At 39.6% G+C, this 13,793-nt stretch overlaps 1 protein-coding gene and 2 non-coding genes across 5 annotated transcripts in view; all 3 read right to left on the bottom strand.

The window, feature by feature from the left end:
* The window catches only part of tmem88b (transmembrane protein 88 b), a 46,827-nt gene that overhangs the window by 10,264 nt on the left and 22,770 nt on the right, over positions 1–13,793 (bottom strand). For all 3 annotated transcript variants that reach the window (XM_076987463.1, XM_076987464.1, XM_076987462.1), the window contains exons 9-13: positions 12,326–12,474; positions 8,485–8,648; positions 7,976–8,163; positions 7,634–7,775; positions 6,963–7,445 (exon numbers count right to left, since the gene is read on the bottom strand). The gene's annotated coding sequence lies outside the window, so the exon portion shown is untranslated. The remainder of the gene's footprint in view (positions 1–6,962; positions 7,446–7,633; positions 7,776–7,975; positions 8,164–8,484; positions 8,649–12,325; positions 12,475–13,793) is intronic.
* LOC143488667 (U1 spliceosomal RNA) lies at positions 9,328–9,491 on the bottom strand. Its single transcript, XR_013124486.1, has one exon. It is a non-coding gene; the product is annotated as a U1 spliceosomal RNA (small nuclear RNA).
* Positions 10,465–10,655, bottom strand: LOC143488679 (U2 spliceosomal RNA). The gene has a single exon (XR_013124497.1). It is a non-coding gene; the product is annotated as a U2 spliceosomal RNA (small nuclear RNA).

The raw sequence follows: 13,793 nt of genomic DNA, 5'->3' as shown, positions 1-13,793 counted from the left end.
TAAACTTTACAAAGCCCTAGAGGCACAACGAATCCTTATTCCATCATCAGCTATTAAGAGAACAGGTCAAGCCTTTGTGATGTTCATGTTGCCAGAAAGTTATCAGAAAGAAAGGATGTGTAAGATCTAAAGCCTCTCCAAGCAGAGATGACAACCTGCTGAAATGTAGTTCTCAAAACTCCTTCAAAAACTGTAAGTAGAATTCAAGACCTCAAAAAAGACTTTTTCCAAGAACAATAACCAGAAGGTTATGTTCTGCAGGTTTTGTGTTTAGAAGATGTGTTTAAAAGCCCAAATAAATATCTGGGAAATAATAAAGGTCTACTTTTGAACACTATATACAACTGTCTGCTTGCATGCTAATAGATACTGTTGAAGGAACCACACACTTGTATCAGAAGAGAAAATGTCAATTTTTAACCCTCTTCTAGAAAACAAGAGTAGAGAGAAATATTACGAGTGCCGTGTCATAAACGACGCCGTATAACAATATGGTGAGATTCCGTTTAAGAAGAAAAATAAATCACACTTGCCATGATGCGCCGATTCTGAATATGCAGTAATGCGTCTTGTTAACGTTTGCTAAATTCACACTTGTGAATTAGTTTATTGATAAGCTACATTAAGGAGACAACTGTAGCATTAATCTGCTTTTCATATGGGAAAACAGATTGGACATGCATGACAATAAGAATCAACTAGCCGCTTGGGACGCGGTTCTCAAGCTGTGAAGTAGGCGCTTCGCATAAAAACACATAAATGAGACTGTTGTCATTGTTTTGTGCGTGAAATGATAGCCCGGTTAGTTAGTCAGACCAGCATATCAAATGACATTCATTTAGTCTACTTCATTTCAGAGGACTACACGGCTGACTAGTTTTAGTCTTTGAGTCTCACAAAGTTTTAATCACACACACATGAGCCATCATCTACACACACACACACGCGCGCGCGCGCTCGTACATAGACTTCAGTGTACCACAAAATAGTTATATATGCTACACTGTGATTAGAAAAATTTACATCACGTAGCCTATAATAAAGATTAAAAGGCCGAAATGGAGCACAGCTTCTCAGATAGAAAACAAGGACACGACCAGGTTATTTTAACTGACTGGCATTTTACTAACAGACCGCGATATTAGATGAAAATACAAAATAGGTTTTAACAGCCATCGGCCTGTGGCCGAACTAAAGCACTAAATGTTACATTAATCACGCACATATCGGTCGACGATACTTGTGCAAATAATTGCCATACTGCGAATTCAACAAGGCTGTTAAACAGTCAAATCACACCAAAATGTATTGCTTTATCACGAAAGAAATTAAATTATTCTAACCAATTTGTTCAAAATGGCGAATTTAGGCCTATACCGAATTAACTTTTCATGTGCGGCACCATGTGAAGGTGTTACTGTGAATACACCTTTTGTCAGCATAAGAACAAAGCATTATAGAAGTTACGCATTTGCACCCACGTTCTTGATAATATTCGACAATTTTACATAAACATTTTAGTCTCTGTTATTTTGCAGTAAGCGCTTACCTCGCTGTCTTCGTCCGTCCCTGCGCTGTTTTAAGCGTAGACCATTCGGTAATGCTGCAAAGTAAATCTGCGGCACGCCACGGGATTTACAGTTCGGTTTTGTATTTGTCATCTTTAGTTTTCACTTAGGTAAAGTTTTCGAAACAAATATCGATCCTTTTGGTACCACGGTCCAGGACAAACTGCAGGCCCTTACTCCTGTCACGTCAAAGATATACGGAGTCTCTCTATGTAAGCACATCACTTCTCAAGACTTTTCCCTCAGATTTGGAAGCATTTCAGCCCCCAAATGAAAAATGTAATGCGCAGTGTAATCCTACATTTGCATTTAAATGTTCCAGGCATGCATGCTAATTTAAAAATTCACATTTAATAATTTCATTTAGATTTGCAATTGTCTTACTTTGTCAGGTCGAGCGCAGTAACTGCTGTCACGCCATCTGCACTTCGCAACAGCTCGGTCGCGCTATCGACACTGAAAGCTCATTTACGCGCATACACGCGGTATTACGGTAGCGCTTTGGGAAACGACGCAGGAGGAAATCTAGGGGCAGAGATTGAAATGCTATGATTTGATGTTCTGAACCTTAAATAGATATAAAATGCTCATAAATTGCTTTTCAAATATTTTAACTGTAGAAATTATAAGTCAAAGTGTATCATTTGCATGACTCAAGTATTTTACTGTAGCATTTTGGAATAAGAAGTTGTCAAAATCCTGATACATGACGATTCGGTTCCTTATATTCACTTTTTGGAGCTCTATAAAATACACTAGGAAGTGTATTTCAAGAATATGGTGGACTGGTTTGATAATTTGATTTGTGCATCATTCCTGTGATTTGCAAGTGTATATATTGCTTTTTTAATACATATTGATTCATTAATTCTGATCAATCTTCCTCACTACTATCACTGCTTCCACCACAACCATCATAAACACAATTAAATGCACACATTTAAACAGACTTCAGAACATTTCCTGCCATAAACATGTCATCATCTTCTTGGTCTTCTGATACCACTTGTTTAATCTGTGCAGATTTGACAGTGCCATTATTATATTAAAATGGAGCAAACTAATTTAGCCAAGACAACATGATGTTTCGAATAAATGCAAAAATGTTTGAACCTTTGGTGACCCTGAATAGCTTACACATGGACCAAACCAAACATTAATGTAACATACTGCAATTTTAGATGAATGTTATTTGTCTTTAGTCCATTAGTACCTGAATGTAATGCATCAAATATAAGGAAATTATACAAAGGAAATAAAGAGTACTATATACATATATATTTATAAACATTAAGAGCTACGTACCATTAAATATAAAAGTAAAGTTTAGAAGTCCCCCCTCCCCCCACAAAAGGAGTTGGGTCTTCCACCTCCTTGAACACACTAAGAGGTGTTAACGACCATGGTTGCCCTAGCAACCTTACCTATATGACCTGACAGGAACACCACTGAACTGAAGAAGTCTTGGGTTGAGTAAAGCTAAAATGTTAAACTACAAACAAGCTTCTACTGTCCACAAAATACCCACAGACAACACATGCAATATATAAAAGTTTTATTTAGTGAAAAGCATCTGAATCTTTAGATTTTAAGATAGTAAAAACATTCTCCAAAACTAAAGATTTTTTTAACAGTTTGGAAATCACCATTTAATACGATTTTGCCATCATGTTATTCCAAAATGCTACAGTAAAAACACTTGCAAATCACAGGAATGATACACTAGGACTTCAAGAATATGGTGGAGTAATTTGATAATTTCATTTGTGTGTTTTATAGAGACCCAAATAGTGAATAAAAGCAACCAAATCGCCATTTAACAGGATTTTGACAACTTCTTATTTGAGTTTGGTATCTTATGACTTAAAATTTCCACAGTAAAAATAACTAAAAAGCAAAATATGAACATATTTAGATAAGTACAGAACATCAATTTATAGCATTTCACTCTCTCTATGGTCGTAAATGAGCTTTCAGTGTAGATAGCGCGAGCGAGCTTTTGCGAACTGCAGATGGAGTGACCGCAGTAGCACAGTAGGGGTGATCATATTCATGCACACTAGTCCTCTTTGAATCTCTTAAAAAACACAGGGCTCAAATATCAAGGCTTAGAGATTGAAAATAAGGTCAGAGTTCCTATACGGCCTCTAAACCACAACATAGCCAACTTAATTCGTCCTAAAAAGTATATTCTCCAAATCCCCGGCCCAATGTAACTTCACATTTCATCACAGAGCCTGACATGACCTCACGATTTACCAGAGCCAACTTTGCACCCTTTGGATTCTGTGATTTCATTTCTTTTCAGCTCGTTAATACTGGTTTGTATTCGCCAAGGGAGCTTGAATTTGGGTAAAATGATTCAGGTCCCTCTCATTATTCCAACATCTAAAATTATCTAAATGTGTTTGTAAATATCTAGTGATAAGCTGCAGTGTTATTAATAACTGCTGTTATTAACTGCTAACTGATGTGTGGGCTAGGTTTGGTTTGTAAACTCAGCAAGGCGCTGGTGTTTCTGTGGTTCCTCTAAAGAAAAAAAAAAAAGTTATACCTGATTTGAGTTGATAAATGGTTTAAAAATAATCACTTTTATTATGGTTACTAGAAGGAAAGGACAACTCCATAGAGTTAATTTAATAGATCAGCTACAGGTCCATGTTTATCAAAAGCATTTAATATTAATGGTCATAGTCACACAAATTCACAAAGTATTTAAGACATGGCTGGCTCAGTTTGCTTACTGTGTGAACTCGCTAAAACAGTGCAGATTTTAAATAAATGACCACGAAAAGAAGAAATGATATATTGCAACAGGAAAAATAGATTTTTCTTTAGAAATGAAAGAGTAGTTCAAAGAGAACTCGGCACCTTCTATATCATAATTGTAACCAACATTTTCATAATATATGAAATCATTGATTTCTGAAGACTAGAAATGAAAAGGAAATGACTATCAATCGAATGGGTAATTCGATTCACACTTAACCTCATTCCAGTAAAATGTCAATATTTACAGTTTGATGTGAATAATAGTAAAAAGTAAAATAAAAAAAAAAACCTTCTCAATTTTTGGTTTGTGACAACCAACTGCAGATAAATTCTGTATAACCAAAACTATGCCTCGGTTGGCATTGTAACTGTATTCTCACATAAATGATGTTTAAAACAAATTCAAGCACCACTAAATGTGTAGATTCTTTAAAAAAACAGCTCTGAATGCCCCCGCCCCCCACAAGACCAGGTAAAGGTCAGGGCGAATGGGGTCACGACCTGCAGCGATGAGAAGCCTTTGCATTTCATTTTGCTGCTATTTTCAGTTACAAAAGTGGCTTTTTGCTCTCCTATACAAAATATGTCTCTTAGACAAACTGCGTCTGCTCTGCATTCTACAATCTACAGAAAAGTGGAGCTATATAGTCATTAAATAATTCATATATAGCCCAGTTGGAGAGTTTATGGGACAAATTTATCTTTAATCTCCTTAAAAAACAAAACCATACAGAGCAATAAGAATATTAGAAACCATAGACATCTCTGATAACCCTAAAAAAAGACAAAGGAGAATAATTTGTGATAATTTGGCAGCAGTGCTACAGGAAGCAGTATTAGAATGGAAACTGGATAGACAAAATATAACCATACCTGTGACCACAGATAATGCCAAAAACATTGTCAATGCCTCAAATGCAGCTGGATTGTCACCACATATAGGGTGTTTTGCACACACAGTAAACCTGGTATCCCAAAAGGGGTTGGGAGTAAACCAGATTTCTCGTCTTTTGGGCAAAGTCAGGAGAGTGGTCACCTTTCATAAGAGCACGACTGCAGCAGCTGTCTTAAAGGCCAAACAAGAGATGCTCCAGCTTCCTCCTCACAAGCTGATTAAAGATGATGACACTACAAGGTGGAACTCTAGCTATGACATGCTTACACGCTACTTGGAGCAACAAGCTGCTGTTTATTCTGCACCGACAGAAAAAGATGTTAAAATGAATGCCAAAGATCTCATCACACTCTCTGATCAAGATGTGACTGTTCTGGAGGACATGGTTGAGGTTCTGAAGCCCATGAAAACAATCACAACTCTACTGAACTCAGAACAGCAGCCCACTGTGTCTATGATCCTGCTCAATTCTCTCAGCAATGAAACACAGTGGCACAGATTCACAGATTATGAAGGATGTTAAATCGGCTATAGCAACCAACATTGGAGGGAGGTATTCAAATCCCAGTCTTCAACAGTTCCTGAATGAGAGCACTGCCTTGGACCCTCTGTTCAAGTCTTTACCCCATCTGGATGACCCCTCTCGGAAAGAGATATTCAACAGTCTGTCTGAGAAAATCCTACAAAAGCATCCCACACAGGTGTGTGACCAATTGAAATTCATATGATGAAATGCCAACTATTAATAGTGATGCAAATTTAACTTATACTTGAAATACTGATACATTTATAAATGTATATTCTTTTTTAAACTCGGGCCCCAGGACAAGGGACCAGCCAAAACCCTGCAGAGGACCCAGAAACTGCAGTATCCAGTGAAGGCAGCCCCCCAGCAAAGAGAACCACACTCAGTGAACTGTTTGGTGACTTTTATAGTACAGCCCCCACTACACCAACAACAACAAAATTATGGTCTGATGTTGTCAAGGCCATAAAAAATGACAGTTGTCATTCTCAGGGACTGAAAAAGTCTTAGGATAGAGTTTAGTTTAAGGCTCTATTTGTTCTCTTATTTTGTACATGTTCCTGTAATTGTTTTATTATTTGTTTTGTTATGTTGCACATTGCTGTTTTATTAATACATTTATCTTTTATCAATTATTTAAATTTAACCATTAGTGCCTAATGTGGTGTATTACAGATCACTTGTATCACTTATATCAAACCCAACTTTTGAAATAAGATATTGTAAATTTAGACTTATCCAAAACTGGTGTAGGCCTCTGCTGTAAAAAAGAAAAAAAAAAAAAGAAAACCGAGGATCGAATCAAAGACCCTAAAATCGGAAATGAAATCGAATCGAGGATTTAGAGAATCATGACACCCCTAGTACCCCAAAGAAACGGAATGATCCAAAAGTAAGAAAATGGAGGAGGAAAAAAAACAGATGCCATGTTTAACTGCCAATACTATGACAGCACAAACTGCCTTTCATTGTAAGTCTCTCAGGGCCAATCAGAGGTCGGTATGTTGGGTTGCTGGGAGTAAACTGGGAGTCTTTTTTTTTTTTTTTTTTAAATATGCCGTGTCTCAATTATGTAATACATCTTACGCATCTCAAACAGAGTGTGAGCATTATGTGTGACTGTACATATGATGAGACTCCTAAGAGTGAATGCAAGACTGCCTGAATGTGTGTGTGTGTGTATTCACATGCGTGTCCTCACCAAGCTGAAGGAGTCATAGATGTACATCAGTTCCTCTACGCGGTATTGTTCTAGCACCACTATGTTAGAGAAGTTGGGGCTGCGCTCTCTGGCACAGTCCTCACAGTGCACCACGTACATCTTTTTGCTTCCGTTCTCACTCGTCACAAACAGCAGGTTGAAGACCTCCACCTTCACAATGGGGAAACATGCAGAAACAAGACCATATGCCTGCAATATACGTTTGCCAAGTCAAATGGACATTTTCACAGGACTGTTGTGAAGGTTCTGCATGAGCTTGGATGAAGTGGCTTGGACAGACCAGGCCAGGCAGTGAGGGATGTAACGTGATGAGCAGGGTTCTCTGGAGCACTCCCATCACACTCATTACAATAGTATGCTGGCTCATCTTTCACTCTGCTCTGGTAGGAGATCTTCTTCCCTTCTGCCACAAGTTGGTCTCGCAGAATCTGAATGTGTTTAATAGACTGCAGGAGACAATGCCTGAGTGCAAGACAAGAGAGAGAAGGCAGTTAACATTTACACTACAGTACACTTCTGCTAAAATACTTCAAACGCCAACACTGAACATATTTGTGGAAGGCAAGGACTCTATTTGAATGTGTACAGTCTTTATATAGCAATAACAGCGCCTCTGTGCTCCTGGCATTACCTCAGGTAGTTGTACTCACTTAATCATCTTGTAAGCGGTGGGGTCAGAAATTTTGACTGTGCGAGCCATGTTCCAGGACACGTGGATCATCGGAACGATGGACTTCACTTTCTTCACCTCATTCCATTCAAACCTTTCCAGAGCCAACTGGTACTGGTATGCTGAAAACACATCATAAATACAAAACACTGCAGAAAAACCAGCATTTCAATATGGATTGAATTCAGACAGTATTGAAGCTAGATTCGTCCTCATTTAATACAGTGTGTATACTGGATATGGCTGTGTCAGTGTGAACTTCTTATGGACAGAATCCCCCACCCCTCCCCATTCAGCATTTTGCCACTTGGCAGGTAATTACCATTAAGCGGTCCCATATTCCATGCAATATTATTGCACTAGCCCACAGCCTGCACCAAGTGCACTGTGCCTGCATTGATCCACACCAAGTCTCCAGGGCTCTGGATGAAGCGGTACACTGGGATATTGGAGCAGTACAGATCCTCCAACACAGGCCACCATGAGACAGTTAGGTAGTCCTCCCCATGCCTGGATGAGATCAGGAAGGTATGGTTCAACGGGCTTGTTTCAACTGGTGCAAACCTCAAACACCCGACAATCTACGCACATTTTATACCAAATATATATTTTTTGCCTTAAATATGAAAGCCCATGTACAGACTTACAGAATACCTAAAATCAAAAAAATCTTCTGAAATGTTCATCTTAAATCATCCAAGACTGAAAGCGGTAAATGCAGTTTAACCTTACACCGATTTAATCACAAAAATCGCTGATGGCCTGCCAGAGTAACACATTTAGGCAGATTCCATATTAATACAACCATAATAGTGATTTAGTGAGGGTTACACTGAGGGTGCAGATCTGGTGTGCGACTGCCTGGGACCTTCATGTAGAGCTGCACACTGTTCATGCCCAGGATGGTATGGCCTACGTGACTCAGCATATTGCCACTAGAGGACACACGCATGAATGCTGGCAACTTCTGTAGCTCCTGGAGCTGAGGTTTCCACCTGCACACACAAAGCCAAGAGTTGACAAACATATTACAAAATCACTTTATTGTCTACATATGGTAATTAAGATACCAAGTTGTGTCGTTTCAAACATAATCCTATTTTTGATAGCAAGATAAAGTCTTTACAAAATAAAAGCACAGGGGATGTACAACAGTCTTAATGCATCTGGCACAAAATCAGAGGGCAGCAAGACAATCATATGGAAGCTTCTAGAAAAACTGTTAACTTTTGGGATCAGAGAGGTCAATGTTGGTGCCAAATTTGATAATTTTCCCGGCAGGTTTCTGCTCTGAGCTAGTAATGGAGGCATACAGAGGGGTATTAAATTAAACAATTACAATTAGTGAGGTAATCTAATAATTTATGTTGTCATACTGCATGTGATATTTTTGTATATAATATTATTCCCTGTCATATTTGATTTGTGCTAGATGGCACTGCTGTGGCATCCACATTCTGTACTCTAATTATAAACTTGAAATATTTCAACTGTTTTACATTTTGCACACTATTGCATTTGATAGTTATGTACAAAATGTGGCATGCAAATATATGGGAATACGAATGAATTTTAATGAATACCTTCCTTAAATCTCAACTCATTGAAATCCCACATGTTGTCCACACACTCAAGCAACAAACAAGGACAGTTCTACTTTTAACCAGAGTAAATCAGGGGAGAGCGCGAACGCAGTCCCCCACTACCAGAAATTATGCAGTCGAGATTCCCACATTTGGGGAATTCGCAGGGGTCAGCACAACCGGAGTGCAATGGCTGAGCCTCGCCCTGGGTGAACCACCTTCTTGATCATGGTATCTCCCCTGCCAGGTAAGTATGAGTTCCTAGTCTACACAGGGACCAGATCAACAAAAGCCACGCTATTCACTGGAAGGGCAAGTTCTCCTGTCATTAAACAACTCAACACAGTCGAAAATAAAAGTGAACAAAAACATATATAACCACATACTGCTTTAACACGTCTGTTATTTCGTTGTTTTTTTCTTCGCTTAGGAGTCCGAATTTTGGAGTCGAGTCTACAGAAATGCAGCGTAGACCATTAAATCTTCCGATTGGACCAGAGTCTACGGTCGACCGGGACTCTGACTGTAGACTACCAATCACATCGCACGGATTCACTGTAGACTACCAATCACATCGCACGGATTCGAATATTCATCACGACACGGAGGGCGGGCTGAGGCGACTGTAAACAAAACCGAGAAGACGTTTCCCATGATGCACTGCTCCGGAATATGCATTAGCCCATAGGACGTTTGAGACGTTATTAATGGTTTGATGTACAGCAAAATCTTAAGGGAGCCAAATTCACAACGATCCAATGTGACAGAGTGACGTATTACTAAATGGTGTGGAGAAATGAAGCTTTCAAAGGCTTTTCATGGTGCTTGAATATCGAGAGCAAATGGACCAAGCACTTCCGGAACAGAACGCGCGCTGCCCTTTGCTTTTGGTTAGTGAATTGACGCGCTCAACTCCTCCCGCTTTACCCTCAGTGGCCAGAAGACAAGTGAGAATAAGAGCGATAGATAGATAGATGGATGGATAGATAGATAGACCTTGATTAATCCCAGAGGGAAAGTCAGTTATTATCTGGAGGTAACAGAAATACAGGGAAAGTGGATGCAGTCGCCGAGAGAAATTCCTAATTGGAGCGACTATTTTAATAACATTTAAAGGATGTGATATACTGCACCGTTGACACAGAAAACGACACGGAACTTAACCTAAAATAAAGGTTATAAAAGCGTCATTAAGAAGATTGATAACTTTTCTTTACAGAATAAAGGGGGGAAGTGCACCGTTCCCGGAGGTACTGCAATACCGGGTCGATGCGTGGAGTGGACGGAGCAAGCCCCTATTCCATCTCCCTGTTCCAAAAATCAATTTAATATATGGTCCCCGGGTAGGGGACGTATCAGATATTAAACTGATAAGAACAGATACTACACTTGATCTTAGCCAAAAGGCCGAGAAGCGATACCAGTCGGCCGCCGAACCGAGGGTAGCCGTTCAAAGCATTGAGAATCCCCACTACGGTTCTACAACGCAACACGGTTTTTGCATGAAAACGGAAGGACTCTAAACAAATATCAAGTTACAGTCATGAGTTCATTGAGAAAGGTTGTGCTACACGCAGTGCAGGGGTGTGAAAAGTCAAGGGTTCAGAAATGTTAATAAGTTTGCTGGTCGACCAATCGAATACAAGTAGTTTATAGCAATTCTTGAGTGGTACATCTCCCTAATTGCTTAGACACAAAACTGTTCTGACTTAAAAACGTAAACGACCATTACAGCAGAAACGTCAGTCTATTCTTTGTTCAAATAAAAAAATGGCAGTTGCGTCAAAGACTTAAGTGCACTGGACGACAGCGGGTGAAAAGTGAAGCCACCATTTGCAATTGTCTGGCGCCCTCTAGTGGCTGGTTGAAGTATCACCATTAACCCCGCCTCTTGGATGAAGGGCTCAGGGCGCTCGTTTCAAATTACACACGTCTCCCTCACTCTCACGTGTATATTAGGGGTGCGATCGTGTTTTCACTTCTATAAGCTCTTCTCTCGTTACATTTCCAAAAAGCTACACTAACCAGCTTAAAATTCACAAACTGTAAAGCAAGATGAATAAAATAAAACACACGATATCGTAACTGCGTTGTATATTCCGCCTAACGTCTGCTCGGCTTGACCAACGCCCAGAGCTGTTCCGCCACTACACGTCTCGTCCGCTTGAAAATGATGCAAAACCACGCTGTTATCAACTAGAATAAATCATGAGTCAATAAAGAGTTTAAATGATAATCATCATTCGTCTGCAGGAGAACCCTCCTCTGATGGACCTTTTAAGCACGACTAATTTTCACGCACTACTTTTCTGTCTAGTGGTTTCCAAGCCGTTTACCGACCCGCAACAGGGGATTTGCGCTTGCATAATTAACCTGGAGTTTGTCACCACAAGTGCACCTCGACTCGAACACTGTTCGACATTTTGATCACGTCTGAACTTTTAATGAAAACGAGGCCAGTTGCTGATAAACAGAACCACTGTAGCACACCAAGATCCGTTAGCCGAAGTCGCGCAACACTAGTAGCTAGAAAACCTTGTTTACTTTAAACTTCACAAATCCACAAATACTTACAGACTCGCCGAGTCCGTCTTTGGTAGCGTCACACAAAGCTGCAAGTGCCCCTTGCGTAGGAAATAAATAAAAGCAAAGATTTCCTTCACAACGCAGAAAGATGTGAACGTCTTCACGACATGACCACACAACTAAAATTGTGTGTTATTTTTAAACGCTATTTACGTGTAGCCTAAAACTAAATGTGATATTTCACATCGCCATGATCCAAACACACTGGAGCGCGCGAGCACCATTTTGGACAACAGCACACCCTACAGCCTCGCGCGACTAAGCAGACACGACGGTGCGAGTAAAATATCAAAGTGCTGTTGTGCGATTATCTACACAAAATAACCTTCATTCAGCAAGAATTCGGAAGAGGTTTCATGTGCACAAATGAAAAGCTAATATAGTTAGCAAACTGGTTAACGTTACTGGGTGGCTGTGTTAGCTACGAACAAATGAGTCCTCTCTAGCCATCTTAACAGTTTTCCAGATAAGCGTTATAATAAAATACGAATATTTGAACATACCTGTCGATATAAAACCAGAATATCCCTCTGCTATCCTCTTCGGGTAAATTTCCTTCATAACGCAGACGATTGTGAGCGTCTTCACGACGTGGCCACAGAACCTCCAGACCTGCAGACGCTGCTGCGCGTTGAGGGCGAGTCACTGCTGTCTGTGAACAGGAAGCGCTCATCTTGTTACAAAGAACATGGCTGAAACTCCGGCGAGGTCTTCCACACAACTGAGAAAAATGGTTCATTTGGGACAAGAGTTGGTCACTCTGGGTTTTGTCGTCTATATACACAAGGTGCAAAACACATTAAAAGAAAGGGAAAACCAAAATGGGCTAATAGGTCCTTTTTAAAACATGTCTTGTATGCCTTTTACTAGCGACGTCATTCAACGTAAAATGACTCGCGTTGGTATACATAGACCTTTATCCGTTAACGTTCATTTATATAACGCAGATAATTAAATCTTTGCATTTATTTCATCACGTTTATTTGAAAAACTGAATACTGCTATGCCTACTTTGTTCTTAACACAGCCACTAAGTAACATTTGCAGACAAGACATACAATGGAATGTGAACGGTTATTTGCAAAATATATTAGAAACGATGTAACAATGTTACTTGCACGTAGCCTAAACCGTATGTTTAAAAATCTTATATTTCATATTCCTACCAGTGTATGATCAGAGAACACACTCGTGCACAGTCATTCTAAGCGGACACGAGCACACGCGGGGGCGAGTAATGTGACACGGACTGAGTGACATCGTGAACGTTTATTTGAATACAGAGAAAACAAAAAACATCTCAAATATCAAAGTGCTGCTGTGCGATTAACTACACAAAACAGCATATATTCAGCAAGAATTTGGAAGAGGTTTTATCTGCACAAATGAATAGTAGCTAATATAGTTCAAATATTTAGCAAACTGGTTATTGTTACTGGGTGGCTGCGTTAGGTACGGACAAGTTAGGCCTAGCTAGCCTTACAATTTTCAAAATAAACGTTGTGATAAAATACGAATATTTAAGCAAATATGTCGATATACAATCATAATATTCATGGCCATCCTTTTCACGTTAATCTCCACCAATAAATCCTGCCTTGTTGTATGAGCCTTTACTTTGTGTATTTCACCGGCGTCGTACAAATCAAGTCAGACAGTCTGTGTATACTAGTGGGATATTGAAAAACAAAGAAAATAATATGATCGTGTTTTTGACTCTACTCAAGTCCGCCAGACTGACACACTGAGCTCTAACTTCAGGTCTGTGTTGAAGGACACAGCAATTTAGGCCAATTTAATGTACAAAAGGAACCTGTGAAGTATTTACCCAATTTACATTTTGGGAGTACACAGCAGTCGCTACGTGGTCTAGATACCCAGTCCTGTGCTGAGTCATGATCAAGGACAAAGCATTTCATTTGCATTTGAATGAAACCTGTAGCCAGTTTTGAGAATGGGTACTCTGAGCGA

This window comes from Brachyhypopomus gauderio, unplaced genomic scaffold, assembly GCF_052324685.1.
Source record: "Brachyhypopomus gauderio isolate BG-103 unplaced genomic scaffold, BGAUD_0.2 sc52, whole genome shotgun sequence".
NCBI lineage: Eukaryota > Metazoa > Chordata > Actinopteri > Gymnotiformes > Hypopomidae > Brachyhypopomus > Brachyhypopomus gauderio.
This window is presented reverse-complemented; position numbering and strand designations above follow the sequence as displayed.